The 15803-nt window shown below is 40.8% G+C and overlaps 1 long non-coding RNA gene across 2 annotated transcripts in view; it reads left to right on the forward strand.

The window, feature by feature from the left end:
- The first annotated feature begins 2581 nt into the window (after positions 1-2581).
- Positions 2582-15803, forward strand: part of LOC138742982 (uncharacterized) — a 32656-nt gene continuing 19434 nt past the window's right edge. The window contains exons 1-3 of one of the 2 annotated variants that reach the window (XR_011344563.1): positions 2582-2745; positions 4705-4805; positions 4903-5207. This is a non-coding gene — a long non-coding RNA (uncharacterized lncRNA). Of the gene's footprint in view, positions 2746-4704; positions 4806-4902; positions 5208-15803 lie in introns of those variants that run through there. The other variant, XR_011344564.1, reaches the window with a different exon arrangement.

The raw sequence follows: 15803 nt of genomic DNA on the forward strand, positions 1-15803 counted from the left end.
TCTCCTCCCGCTAAGAATGGAGTTTAGCTGACCTGCAGAAAGCAACAATGAGTGGCAAACTGAAGTATGGCAGAGATCAACAACAACAGTCTGGAATGATCCTGAAGCTGGAAAGCTGAGAGTTACATTGACCATGGTCAAAGAAGTCCAACTCTGATCTCTGGGAAGATAAGGAATGGAGAATGGCGATTCGGCCAGTGATACCGCTTCATTATAAAAAGGTTGGTAAGTGAAATTAATGAAAACTTGTTTCAAACCAGTGAGGTGGAAAAGCACAGTGGAGATCAATTTTACATGCACCACCCTCCCCCCTCCCCCAAACCTGCAGTTGAATTTCCCATTATGTGTGACAACACTGAAAAATTGAGATTTCCTGAGTTCTGTTTTCTTTTTGAAATATTTTATTGATATTGAAAATATAAACAATTGAATGATACAATTAAAATGAAAGAAAAAAATTCAAATATGAACACAAAGCAAAACTCCAGAGCACACTGGTAATAGTATATCAAAGCATAACGCCAAGAAAACCCAACCCAAAAGAAAGAAAAAAAAGAAAGAAAAGGTGAAATTATCAATTCTTTTCAAGAAAGTTATAATTTTTTATTAAAAAGTTTATAATTCTCTTTCCTTCTATAGTAATGTTATCAATTCTTGCATTAATCGCAGATGAGAAAAAGTTATCAAAATCAAAAGAGAAAAAAAATCCTAAACAAAAAAGAAAAAAAAACCTTATAAATCAACACTTAAAAAAAAGATACATGGGAGTCAAGTGACATCAACCTGGAACTAGGTAGTGCAGCACCAGGGCATCGAAACATCCTAATTCTTTAGGTTATGATAATAATCCATAAATGAGCCCTATGCCTTTTGGAAGCTAATATTTGAATCTTTAATGGCATTTTTTTTAGACTTAAACAAGACATAATATCCCTTAATCATTGTGTGTGTGTAGGTGGAGTCTTGTCTTTCAATTTAATCAAAATTGCACGTAAAATATAAAATTTGGTTTTGAGTTGGAGTCAGTAAAACATCAGCATCTTGAAATGATCTGAGTAGAGCAATTAAAGGGCAAGGTTCTAATATGTCCCTGAGAATCATCAAATAAAATTTGAAAGATATCTTCCCAAAATTTTTCCAGACTAGGGCAAATCCAGAACATATGAATCAATGAAGCATCAAAAATTGTACTTTTGTCACATATCTGAATAAAAAAAGTGAGATAATTTAACATATATACTTCATGGACCACTTTAAATTGCAACAAATAGTATCGTGCACAAAAGGAAATAGTATTAATCAGATTACAAATAGAATCCCACACCTCATCTGAGAATGAAAGGTTCCAATCCTGCTCCCAATCGTTCTTGATCTTAACTAATGAGGCTATTCTTAAGTCCTTCAAATTGTTATAAATAATAAATATTAAACTTCTGTGAGAAAGGTGTAAATTAATTTATCTGTCATAGACCATTTCAGATAATCAAAGTTGTTCTGTTTTCAACAGCATAGTTTTTATTTTAAGTTATCATGAGGGAAATTTATTACATCTTGCTTTAATGTTTCATGTAAAAGACAGGCAGTAATTCTTGAGGCTGAACCCCTGAGATCTGACTTTATCAGCATTTCCTCAATGCTATGTTCAGATCAATGGGGTTGTGTCATCTCAGAGCGTGTGCTCTAATGTTTGGAGAGGTTGGGGAAAGCAATAAACTAATACCTCAGTAGGGAGAGTACTTTACAGCAAACTCTTTGGTTAACTTCTAACAGAAGGTTGGCTCAATCTTAGCTGCCACCTTGAAGGGCAACAGAAATCAAATCAATGTAGTGGCCATCAAGAACCCCAAAATAATTGCTTGTAGAGGGCCAGTGCATCCAGATCAGTTCATTATTTGTTAACTCTGATATTTTATTCACTTAGTTCAGAGATACAATTGACCCTTCAGTGTATAGGAACCAAAGTTATATGCCATTGACCTTGCAAGCTACTCATGGGGTGGTAACTATATTTTCTAGTGATAATTTGTAATTATTTAAAAACAATAATATGACCATCAACTCAAGGGTTCTGAAAACTAATCATAGATGAAGAGTAATATCCATTGCAGCAAAAAGATTGTTACAGATTGTTGGAGAATGGGGTTTGTGGCAACAAAATCTTAATCTTTTGTGGAAACTGAGGATTTTACATGAGAGCTCTTCTGGACTTCGATTGTTTGTAACTGATAGTCTTTGACTTGTATCATTAACTCCAATTTCCTTTCCACGGATACTATCTGAACCACTGAGTGGTTCCAGAAGCGCTTGTACAGTATTTAGCAGATTTTCAGCATCTGTAGTTTCTTGATTTTCATTTAGTTTGGTTGCTTTGACCTCTGAACTGTAATCTATTAGTCAGTGGAAAAATGTATTTCTCAACTCCCTTGCACTGAACATGTTTTCTGCTCTTGATGTGACTACTGACAGGTGCTTGATAAGCATAATGGCAAAGTATACCAAGGGTGTCCAATGCTGCATGAAACCTCACAATCAGGAGCCAATGTCACTGAGGGCATGTTACATCAGACAATATCCACCAGCATCCCAAGCTTTGTTCATTTAGACATTTGGTTCAGTAAAGTCCTCTTTACGTCACGTTGATGATAATACTGTTGAAAACTGAGTTGAGACTGTCAAAGATAGGTCTGCTTCAGAATGGGAAGAGGAACAATCTCCTATTAACATTGTAAATGAGCATCAGACAGGGTGAGATATCATTGTGAACATATTCAACATACAAACCTGTCATTGTAAAGTGTGATTCATGTGTAAGGTTTCCCAGAGATATGGGGTATCTCTGGGAAACTGTCCACACGATTCACGTAAGTGATTCAAAGCTATTTTAATTGCAGACCACAGCACACAATACTGAACAACACTGCTGTAAGACAAAATTTGGACATGATTACTTGGTACTTAACCCGTTCCTACCAGAAAGTAATTTTCATTTTATATCTGTATGTTCAGACTTTTTTTTTGTTTTTACATTTAGCACATGAAATGAGGCTGTTTGGAAATGTACAACCAATTATTTTTAAATTGCCCATTTTGACAATAAACATGAATTTGCAAAAAAAGGAATGATTATTTTCCAGGCTGCTCAATAGCCTAGCAGCAGAGGAAACGAAGAAAGGCCACTTATTTAGAACAACCATTTGCAGAGGTGAGGTACAGTAACATCCCTGTTATCTGGAATTCAAGCAACTGGGAAAAAAATTGCAGAAAATAAATCGGTAAAAAAATACAAAAGTTTAAAATTAGCAGCCCTAACGGTCAGTTCACCAATCTATGCAATATCAAGAACCAGAAAATTCACTTATCTGGAATCTTCCAATCCCCATAAGTGCCGGATACTGGGTTTTTTTTTAAAACTGTATTAAGTAAGAGTCCCAACCTGAAATATTACCTGACCATTTCTCCCCATGGATACCCCTGTTTACCTCCAGCTCAAGATTCCAGTATCTGCAATTCTTGTGTTTCTCCAGCATGAGAAGTAAGTAGAATCTCACTTCCCATCATTATCAGCAAACTGGTGTAAATCAGAAGACAGATTGGCTCCAGACTGGATTGATTAGACTGAATTCTATTCACTTTAACGTCTGTAGTAAAGAGTTTAAGACTGGGTTAATGTGGTGGGGTGAAGAAATCTATTTCGGAAAATGTTCCTGAATGCAGCCAAGTACTGCACACTGAAAATCCTGTGCGAGTTCAGTGTCCTTGAACGAAAACTGAAAATCTTGTGTCCCTGGATTGCCCTCCTGCCCCAACTGCTGGTGGGAAATGTAGATTCGTAAACCAACTGCGTCTTTCTGATTTTTAAAGTGGTATAGCTTATGATTACTGCTTCTGAAACAAATAACCTGGCAAAATGTTTAAAGGGAAAAATGTGTGAAAATGGAGATCTTCCATTCTGTACCTTCTCTGACAACAGAACCCAGCATTAAAAAGAGTCCAGTGAAAAGCACAAAGTGAATTTTCCAGACACAATGTTGATGCTTCGAGAACTGTCAGGGTCATTATACATTCTAGACATTACCATGTTTCATGTATTTTAATAATGGGTACAATTTTTAAAAATGTCATGCATTATTTAATATCTCATGAAGAGGCGACTGTAGCACTGCAGAACAACACAAACAATTGGCAATTAAGTGCTGCTGATGTGATGTGAAGGGAACTTTAATAGTTTTCTACAAAGTTCTGATATCCCGGGGAATACACGTAACAATATTCATCAGGAATACGTAGGTGGAAAGGGGAAAATGAACTTATTGACACAAGCAATTTTATTTTCAGATGCCCCATCTGTCAAAGAACAATGTTAAGCTGTAATAACCATCTTTCCCTTAAGTGGTTCATCATTATTAGTGTACACTATCTGACCCCCATCAAAGTTGATGGTAATATCTGAAATTGAATGTGAACATTTTGCAATTCATATATCTCCAGTAATTTATTTTTACAGAATGTAATTTGAATATCTTTAAATTCTGATGCAGGGGTTGCATGCATTGCCAATGTGAAGAATTGAAAACGTGTTAACCTCATTAATATCCCATTGTCTACAACTAATTACCTGTGTATATGAAATGAGATAGGATAAGCTTGACTGTGTGTGAGGCTGAGTCTATATTAATTCAATGAATGCTCTCTCATTTATGGCAGGTGAATGTATTCTTCTTTGTTTTGATTGGTCAGATGTAGTCATTGACAACTGGCTACTGGCCCATTCCATCCTCCAAACCCACTCCCATCATGAGCCTCCTGTGAGTTTATGTCTAGAAATTTCTCAATTGATACTCTACCTGGAATCCCTATGGACAGACTTCCAGCAGTTCATTCTTTTCTTCTTTTGTGACCTAGATATCTGGTTTCTGCCCAGTTTATTGACACAAGTTGGAGGATAAGGAAATAAAAATCAACTTCATTGTGGTTGGGATTTCTTAATGAATCTTCTGCCTTAATAAACCTTTGCTGCAGTGAGCATACAAATTAGAACCATCCTTGTCGACAGGTGTTGAACCCAATTGGAGTGTGGATCACCAGTGATCAAAACACCATGGTTGTGAGAACCTGCAGGGTCGAAAGTGTGCTGGCCAATATATTTCTAGGCTGAAATGGAACCTCATTAAACAAGATATGATTAGTCATATTTTCAGAAAAGATTATACCAAGTTCATTTGTGTGTTACATTCAATCCCAGCATATGTAGACTTCCTTTTAACTCAAAGTAAGATCTTCTGCTCCTCTGCAATAAAGAATCCAATCGCTTGACGAGATTCAGGGAGTTTATTGAAGATAGGTTCCAAGACACTCCTCTCCACCAGTCATCCCAATAGGACTTTACTACCATTAGAGCCATGCAGCATGGACATGGATGGACCCTTCGGCTGAAGTTGACCATGACGACCAGGTTGCCCATCTGAGCTAAATCCATTTGCCTGCACTTGGCTCAAGTAATCTTTCCCATCCATGTAGCTGTCTAAAAGTCATACAAAAATTACAATTGTACCTGCATTTACCACTTGCTCTGTCAGCTTGCTTCAAGTTCCCACCAGCCTCTTTGGAAAAAGTTACTCTCTGGTCCCTAATGAATTTTCCCTACTCATTTTAAACCTATTTCCTTGCTTTAGATTCCCTACCATGAGAAAAAAGACTGCAACATGTCACCTTCTCTATTTCCATCATAATTGTAAGTACCTTGACAAGATCACCTCTCAACCTCCTATGCTCCACGGAGACTGTCCTTGTAGCTCAACATCCTCACGAATCTCTTATTTCCAGCTTAATGACATCATTTCTACAGCTGGATAAAATGTCTTCTCCAGCACCCTGCTGATCTATGTTGCCATTTTCAGGCAACTATACACCTGTATTCCAAGATCTCTCTGTTCTCAAACATTTTTTAAAGGGCTGCCATTTACTTTGTTAAGTCAAACCCAGGTTTGACTTACTAAAGTGCAACACCTCACACTTATCCATTGGGTTTGATCTGCGAATCCTTTGCCTTCTTCCCCAGTTGATCTGATCCCTGTTTTAATCAAAAATAGTCTTCTTCACATTGGTGATAAATAGATACAACAGCCATATATTAAATAATGTCCATCTTGGGTGCTGAGCATTAGTTGGATCTTTTTTGCTACTGTGAGTCAAATGATTTCTTGTCATAACTTGAAAAGTGAAGAAAGCTTGAACTTATATTGGCCACATCACCTCCTTCTCACTGATCATCAACATATATAACATATAACCATATAACAATTACAGTACGGATACAGGCCATATCGGCCCTTCTAGTCCGCACCAATTTAAGTGAACTCCACAAATCCCACAAAATGTGGGAATAAGCTATTTCCCAGCCTGGCTCTCGTGATTTTGATGCTCCTACCTGATGGTAGCAGGTTGAAGATGATGTGTGATGTATGTTGCGGGTCTTCAATAATTCTTTAAACCTGATTTAAGATTGCCAGTGACCTCCTGTTGAAGAGTTCAGGTCCGAAATATTGACTGTATTTTACTTCACTTTGGCGGAGTTTCTCCAGCACTTTAGCTGACTATTAGTTTTTCATCGTTTGCTCAAGATTCCAGCAAATGCAGTTTTCATGTTTCACTTACTACAAGTCTGAAGGCACCAAACCCCCCCCCCCCTATACTTTACTTCACATCAAACGGTCAAATTTATGATTGAGAGAGCATGCTAGTGTTCGCCATTTAAAAAATAAAAAGACATACAGCACAGAAATAGGCTCTTCCTGCCCACAAGCCTGTGCCGCCCAATTAACTTACCACCCTTGTGCGTTTTTGAAGGGTGGGAGGAAAACTGAACACCCGGGAGGAAACCTACACCAACGAGGAGATCATGTACCAACATGGAGTGACCTTAAGGCTACATGCTTAATCCCTTGCTCTATCCCCTCTACATCCACAATTGACAAACCTCCATACCAGAAAGTGATGTAACCAGCCAGAATGCTCTCCACAGTACACCTGTATAAATTTTAAAGAGTTTTTGGTGACATATCGAATCTCCTCAGACACCTCACAAAGTATTGCCACTGGCAAGCCTTCTTTGTGATTGCACAAAATGGAGGCTTCAGGACAGATCCTCGGAGATGCTGATTGTGGTGCCACACCACCGGCCTACTGCAGGGGGCAACCTCTGTACCTGCAGGAGGGTAAGGGGACAGGACAACACCTGGCCGGCTCTCCATCAGTCGGCCTGAATGGATCAAGCCCCACTTGGTCGGGTGTCAATCACCCTCCGGGATATAAGCCTGCGCCAGCCTCCTGAGGCCTCAGTCAGAGTTGCTGCAGCCACAGCCAGCTGGCTCTGTGGAAGTCTTTGTGGATTAAAGCCTGTTGTCTTTGTGTGTGTATGATTCTGGCTAACAGTGCACCACCCTGACACCCAGAAATTTGAAGTTCTTGACTCTCTCCACTACTGAGCCCTCGATGAGGACTGGATTGTATTCCCCCGACTTCCTCCTGAAGTCCACAATCATTTCCTTGGTTTTGTTGATGTTGAGTGCAAGGTTGTTGTCGATACACCATTCAACGAGCTGATCCATCTCCCTCCTGTACACTTCTTCATTGCCTCAAATTTTCTCCAGCTTTGTGTTTTTACAATGAAGGGGATGATGGGGTACAATTATAAAGTCACTTAATCATGTTGGTGGTTATCTTATTAACACTATTTATCACTCCATTTTGCAGATTTACTGACCAGTTCATAAATTGCACTTCCTCTTTTCACTTTTAATATTTTAATTTTCTTCTCAATGATCAATTTTGAAGCATCATCTATAAGTTGCTTAAATCACATTTCTTTATGTGTCAGCAACTGCTTTGGCACAATTTGTTAAACTAATTAAGTCACTCAAATTGATTTTGTGGAAAACAAAATCATCTGCTACTTTTCATCCATGATCGAAATTTCAAACCCAATATTTAAATTTGAACAAAAACAGCCGTATTTGAGTTATTTCCTTCTGGTGCTTTGAGATTCTTCCTGAAGTTGCCATGATTATGGAATGTAATTTATCTTTTAAAGAGTAGAAATTGAGAATTTGTGGTGATCTGTTATCATTCTGTTTGTCTTAAAAAACCCACTTCCACCCAGCTGGTGCTGAACTTCATCTGAGGAAAATGCCCACAACTGAATGACATTTTGGGATAATTTGTCTGTTGTGGTGAATGAGAAAGTAAGAATGAATGTTTATGTTGTGTAAAGATGTGATTTCAAGTTTCAAGATTAAAGAATCTTTTATTGTCATGTAATAAAACAGATGTCTTCTTTCTTTGGCTTGGCTTCGCAGACGAAGATTTATGGAGGGGGTAAAGGTCCACGTCAGCTGCAGGCTCGTTTGTGGCTGACAAGTCCGATGCGGGACAGGCAGACATGGTTGCAGCGGCTGCAGGGGAAAATTGGTGGGTTGGGGTTGGGTGTTGGGTTTTTCCTCCTTTGCCTTTTGTCAGTGAGGTGGGCTCTGCGGTCTTCTTCAAAGGAGGTTGCTGCCCGCCAAACTGTGAGGCGCCAAGATGCACGGTTTGAGGCGAGATCAGCCCACTGGCGGTGGTCAATGAGGCAGGCACCAAGAGATTTCTTTAGGCAGTCCTTGTACCTTTTCTTTGGTGCACCTCTGTCACGGTGGCCAGTGGAGAGCTCGCCATATAACACGATCTTGGGAAGGCGATGGTCCTCCATTCTGGAGACGTGACCCACCCAGCGCAGCTGGATCTTCAGCAGCGTGGACTCGATGCTGTCGACCTCTGCCATCTCGAGTACTTCGACGTTAGGGATGAAAGCGCTCCAATGGATGTTGAGGATGGAGCGGAGACAACGCTGGTGGAAGCGTTCTAGGAGCCGTAGGTGATGCCGGTAGAGGACCCATGATTCGGAGCCGAACAGGAGTGTGGGTATGACAACGGCTCTGTATACGCTTATCTTTGTGAGGTTTTTCAGTTGGTTGTTTTTCCAGACTCTTTTGTGTAGTCTTCCAAAGGCGCTATTTGCCTTGGCGAGTCTGTTGTCTATCTCATTGTCGATCCTTGCATCTGATGAAATGGTGCAGCCGAGATAGGTAAACTGGTTGACCGTTTTGAGTTTTGTGTGCCCGATGGAGATGTGGGGGGGCAGGTAGTCATGGTGGGGAGCTGGCTGATGGAGGACCTCAGTTTTCTTCAGGCTGACTTCCAGGCCAAACATTTTGGCAGTTTCCGCAAAGCAGGACGTCAAGCGCTGAAGAGCTGGCTCTGAATGGGCAACTAAAGCGGCATCGTCTGCAAAGAGTAGTTCACGGACAAGTTTCTCTTGTGTCTTGTACACTAAATTCACCATCAGCAGAAATTGCCTGGTGTCCCTTACAGTCAGAGAAAGAAACAAAGGAGAGTCATGTCAGAGACACTGTATGTCCGTGGATTCACCTCCAGCACCTCCATTCACCTCCAGTACTCTCGCAGCCTCGACCACGACACAGACTTTAGTCCAAACCATCAGCGACCTGAACTTCAGATCCAAAATTCTGACATGGCCTGAAAGCCTTCAGTGCCCTTGGCACCCTCTCGCATTCCAGTTACCTGGTACCCCTTCAACCAGTCTCCAGCAGTCTGCAGCCTGATGTGACTCCTCTGTCCGCAGTTGCCAGCAGCCCTCAACCTGTGAAGGTTCCTCTCCTCGAGTCACCACCAGCCCTTTGCCTGGGTGTTTTTCAGCTGTAGAGCCCCTCAATGGTCCGCTGCCATAGTCACCGTCCTATAGGGTTGTCTCCTCCTTAAAAGGTAGGGGGAAGTGTTCTCCATGTAACTGGTACTCTTCACTAGTCCTCTGCTTCCCTGGAGTCTGAAACCCCCCCTCAAGATCATCTTGGGCCTAGTCCTCGGAGTTACAGAATGTTTAAAAAAGATGTTGGCTCCTTTAACAGGCCATTTAAAGCCTGTAAATAGCCATCAGTAGTTGGACTGGTTAGTAGAATCCTGCAGAGGAGCACTGGGTTTCCATTGTCCACGGGTCCACACCCGCAGCAGCATTGCCAGCGCAGCAGCTCCGGCAGGGTTGCCATTTATTTTTTAGTTCCTTCTCCACAGCACCTTCTTGCTGCAGAAATGGATCAGTGCTAAGATCTTGGCCACAGCTTGTCCTGTGTATTTTTAGATCTTTTGCTGCTACCTATTTAGGACTGTGTAGCAAAGGTAGACCATGTCATTGTCTTCCCTGCAGAACGATCATGTTAACAGCCACTGTGAACAGGCAAGAAAGCCATGAAAGGAGTGAAACACGAAAGTCTGCAGATGCTGTAATTGTAGTACAAACACTGAGATGTTGGAGGAACTCAGCAGGTCTCGCAGCGTCCATAGGAAGTAAGAATATATAACAAGCATTCTGGGCCTGAGTAAGAAGCAGTCAGGTGCTTGCATTGAAAGAAAGAGCAGTGGGAGGGAGTAGAGACCAACAGACACAAGGTGTTAATTGGATAAGGATAGAACAAGAGAGGAGAGAGGAAAGGTGAGATTTGATCGTGGAAGGGGGACTTCAGCTCCATGAATGCAGAGCGAACAAAAAGAAAGCAAAAGGAAAAGGGGAGAGAGATGAAGCTAGAGGAAAAGAGACATGTTCACCCTCTCCACTTCTGATGCCCCAATGATATCTGGATCATACACATCTGCTTTTTTCCTTCCTGAAGTCAACAATCAGCTCCTTGGTTTTGGTGGCATTGAGTGGTTTCCTTCAATGGCACTGTCTGAATTACCACAAACAATTCCACAATAACTTACTTGTAAGCTGGTACTTGCTGAGGGATGCACTGAAACTTGGTGCAGACAATGGCAAAGCCAATGTGGGGAAGGGCCAAAGTCTAGGATCTCTCTGCTATGGGAATTAAGGGTTGAAGACCACTGGCAATCCCCTCACACCACTGAAGGGAGTGTCACATTTGTGGTAACTGTAGTGACTAACTAACACTCCAATGTAGAGAACAAAGCATAGACAACATTGCATTGACTTGAAGAATGGAAAGACTCTGCACTCTCTTTTCCTTTGCACATATTTGTTATTTATTTTTCACATGGTCTAGTCAGATCTTTGAACAACCACAAGCAATTCCACAGTGATTTACTTGTAAGCCTAAATGGTTCTTAAGGCATTACATCCTACTTCTCATCTTTTAAAAATCTTCAGGCAGGTTTGCTTCAGTTTGCTGTTAATCCGCTGTCCGTTTTTAAACTCACCAACACATCACTTCATAATGGCCTATCAATGTGCCGTGTAATCTGAGCTCATAAGTTGAAGTTTTGGTTTCTTAGAGGGAAGCTTAAATAAGTTTTACTGTACCACATCAGCAGGAAAATAAGTTGGAAACCAAGAGCTGTGCAAGCAGCAGAACAAGATGATCCTGCAGCTTAAGTGTGGCCACTTGTTTCTGCAATGACACTTGGGGAAATGATGGCACTGAGGCCTTTTTATACTCAGTCAGACCCATTTCAAACTAAAGTTGTTCTCACAGCTTTTCATGTAGTTTTGTCAACACCAGAGAGAAATTTCACATTTGCAGGATCCATCCTGAGGTAATTTTACTTTGCATTTTTTGTTTTATACTGCCGTGGCAAAGAATTTGACTGTTTGCGAAGCTGCGAATGATAAAATGGACTTTTATTTCTTAATTACAAGATCCTGCCCTGGGCTAATTACTCCGTGACCTCTAATGCATCTCCTCTTGAGAATTATACCATCTCTCAACTCCCTGTATGCAACGCTACAGGAAAATGTCTTATCCATTGGATAATTCTCGAGTGGTTAATGGAGGTTTGAACCTATGTTTTTTTATTGGTTCAGTGTACACAGTGTTCTCAGCTTTCTGCTTGGTTGAACGCTTCCAAATTAAAATGAGAGAGAAAGGAGAAACTACCCACTTGGTATTGAAACTGCACCAGCTATTCCTGAAAACTGACAGCAGTTATGTCTGACCAGGCACAGGCTCTGCCCAGTGCCCTTAGTGCTTGGCTATAAGCTCTACAGGAGTCACCGGGGAGTTGCCTCCTGGTCACTAGTTTGTACCGGGCGTAGACCCTGTTTACCGGTCGCTCGTAGAGTCCTTTCAAAACCTTCATGGCTGCGGCGTAAGTGTCTTTATCCTGGATGCTCTCATAGACCCTCGGGGACACCATAGACATCAATACTAGTAGTTAATGGCCGTCCTCCTCCACGGCAGGGTCAGAGAGTTGTAGGTAAGCTTTGAAACACCTCACCCAATGCTTAAAGTCATTCGAAGCTGTCATCCCTTGAAAACTTTCTAGTTAATAAAATTTTAATAGTGCACGTTGAAAGAATCAAAGGCTTATTGATCTAAACCAAGGCTTTTATTAACTAGAAGACTGGAGCGTATCATATGTAGGTCGACCAGTCCAGAATGATCTGGGTCTGGCTAGGAGCAACCCTTTAAGACCTGCCAGTCGGCGTGGCTAAGCTCTCAGCCAATCAACAGCATCCTATACCACAATATATACATATACACATTGGTGATAGAATCCGTACTATCACAAGGTGATAGATCAGACTGGTTAGAAATCAGATTTTCTTTACTCTCAGTTAATGTTGGTTGGGTGAAAGTGTCTGCCTGTGGGATCATATGAACAGTAGTAGGTCAGTCTGCTTCATCAAGTAATTGGTGATCTGTGAGCTACCTTTGGACCTATCATGGTCAGAAATAGAGTTATAAAAGGATGCAGCAAGGAAATGGCCCCTCAGCCCAGAGACCATGCCTCACTAATCCTACAAAAACCCCATTTTATTCTCTCCCATTCCCATCAACTCCTCCAGCTTTTATCACTCGACTACACTGGGACAACTTGTAGCTGCGAACTAACCTACCAGTGCCTATATCTTCGGAAGGTGGGAAGAAATTGAGTGGGTAGCTGGGTGAGCATGGAGGCAGACATCACTAAAGGTCAGGTTTGAACTCTGGTCATTGGAGCTGTGAGTTAACACCAGCGTTACAATGGTTAGCGTAACACTATTACACAGTGTCAGCGAACTAGGTTTAAATTTGGTGCTGTGTGTAACGAGTTTGCACGTTCTCCCCATGACGACATGGGTTTCCTCCAGGTTCCCTGGTTTTCCCCAACTCTCCAAAATGTACAGGAATGGTAAGTTAATTGGGTGTATTTTGGCTGCACATGCTTCAAGGGCCTTCTACTGTGCTGTATCATTTCTAAAAAACATTAAAAACTCTGCTGCTCCCTTCCTCCTTGCACTCAATTCCAAGCCATCCAAGTCAGTTTCAAGCACAAAATTGACCCAGCTTCAATTGCCCAGTGTTTGTAATTTACATCAGCGCACAAAGTGTTTTCATAACTTCACATGGGCCTCGAATATTAATGCCCAGAAGTCCAGAACTCTCTACCCAACAAACATTTATTCTCTCTCTCTCGATTATGAATATTGTGCCAAAGCTGCTTTTGAATGTAAAGTGTTTGAATTTCAGAAAACCATGGCTGAATTATACGCCAGACAAAATTGGATGTAATAGTGACCTTTATTTGAGAGCAGCCATTTTCAAATGTCAGTCGGCATGTTTGTTCCTGTGCGAATAAACAGGTTAAACTACGTAAGTGCTTTTTATGCTTGTTCGCAACATGTTACATCTGATGGTGTATGATTTCATTGCATACTCAAATGAATTGGAGTTTCTTTCAGTATAAAACTGGCTGGAAAGTCCCACATCTATATATTGATGAAGCGTGCATTATTTGTGATATTAGTTTTTGCTAACATATTTTTTTGTTTTAAGTGGTGAGTAATATTTCAACTCTTGTGTCGAGAATCTGCTAATCCATGCACCCTACAAATTCATCTCATTTTACTTATGATGCTATTCACATACAATAATGGTAAGTTATTTTCACCCAGCCTTGATTTTTATTCATAAAAAGTGAAAGAAAATGAATACATATAATCAGTAATAGCTTTGTGCTCTTACTGAATTCAAAACTAACGCAGAGCCATTTTTCTTACTTCTTGAAACAAATATATTCAAATTGCTAATTGTGTTCATTTTGAAGAGCTTTCATTACCAGGTATCACAGAGAAGCTATTGAAAGCAGGTTTTTAAATAGACAGGAGATTGTGCTCAGCTAAGCGCTATTGATGCAAACAGGAACCTTCAGATTGTATAATATATTCTTTCAGTGTCGCAAGGTGCATGAAATGTCAGTCTGTTATAATGCATTGAATTGTATTGATATTTAGAATCAGCCAATAGGCTTTGTTTGAGTCATCTCGCTCTGCAGGTTTTATTTCATAAAAATAATGACTTTATAACTAATTTTATTTCAATTGCATTCATACACATAAATTATCTTACTTTAGCTCCTTATACTTTAAAACAGTGCTCTTTTATGATCCATTCTTCTAATACAGGGCAAAAAGTGCATCTTTATTCACCTTGTGGTCTCCAATTTCATTCTGGAACTTTCACATTCTTAGTCTTTCTTAAGAGTACGTTTCAAAGTGCCTATTTAAACATGTTCAAAATTTAAAGCCTACTTAGCTACCAAAGCAGGTTAGAGGCTAGGCTTTCTGTTGTGTTTCTCCATTGGTCTCCCTAAAGCCACTTCATCACGAACAGTGGAATGGAATGTTCTTCACTCCATCCAGATGAAGGAAGGTAAAAGAACACTCCATAGTTCAATATCTACAAAAGAATCAGTCACTTACTCACTTCCCTGAAGCATCACGCTCATAACCCAATGGAGTGCTGTGGCTGCGGTGTGAGGCATCTATGGGGAGCTCTGCAGCAATTATGCAGTTTCTGAAAGCAAAATGAAAACACAAGTCTACAGCCTTGACCTCAGGATGCTGGGAATATCGGCTTTTTTTGCAGTCCACTCTATGTGACTCATCAACGCAACATGGTTGAACCATGATTTCAAGATGCAAGAAAATAGAAGCCGAAGAGCCCATAAAAATTCACTATTACCTCCACCAGCCTCCTCTTCTGTGTCAGTCTACCATAGCCTAAATTCCCCCATTCAAATATTCATTGACCACCTCCCCCCGCCCCCCCCCCCACACTCCAAATGCATCAATTTGAACAGATATATGGAGAGGAAGGGCTTGAATGTATGTGGACTGGGCCAGAATGCCAACATGGTCGACATGGACGAGTTGAACTGATTACCTGTTCTATACTGCATGATTCTTTGACTTCATGATATCCAGTGACCTTTAATCAGCATGGAAAATTGCAGAGAATTACCACCCTCTACAAGTCCTCCGACTGCAGCCTACCTGTCCAGGTCAACTCTAAAGATGGTGCCAATGCTTGTACCTCCTGCCCATTACTCTCATTGTCTGCTTGAATGAATCAAGAGAGAGTTCCCTAGTTGACCTCCCAGATCATGATCTATTTGCTATCAGGAGGCCTTTGTTCCCAGGCATCCAGCAGTCTAAGCCCTCTCTATAGCAAGGAGATCATGATCTGGGAGGTCATCTAGGAAACTCTCTCATGAATTGTCACTGTGCAGATTAACCTGTTATTACTTTTTGAATAGGAAGTTACCCTTCAGTTGTGATATCACAAGAAGTCAAAGTTGTGATTGTCCAGTAAGTTTCCCACAGTTTGTGTATTTATGGTGAGTTTTTATGTTCTTCTTAATTAGTGTATTTGACAGCATATAAGACCCACTTTTGTCCCCAAAAAATTGGCTCAACAATATCCCTTTGGCTATGTATGCAATGTTGAAATTGAGCAAATCGTCATCTACTCACCCAG

This window comes from Narcine bancroftii, chromosome 9 (assembly GCF_036971445.1).
Source record: "Narcine bancroftii isolate sNarBan1 chromosome 9, sNarBan1.hap1, whole genome shotgun sequence".
NCBI classification, from domain to species: domain Eukaryota; kingdom Metazoa; phylum Chordata; class Chondrichthyes; order Torpediniformes; family Narcinidae; genus Narcine; species Narcine bancroftii.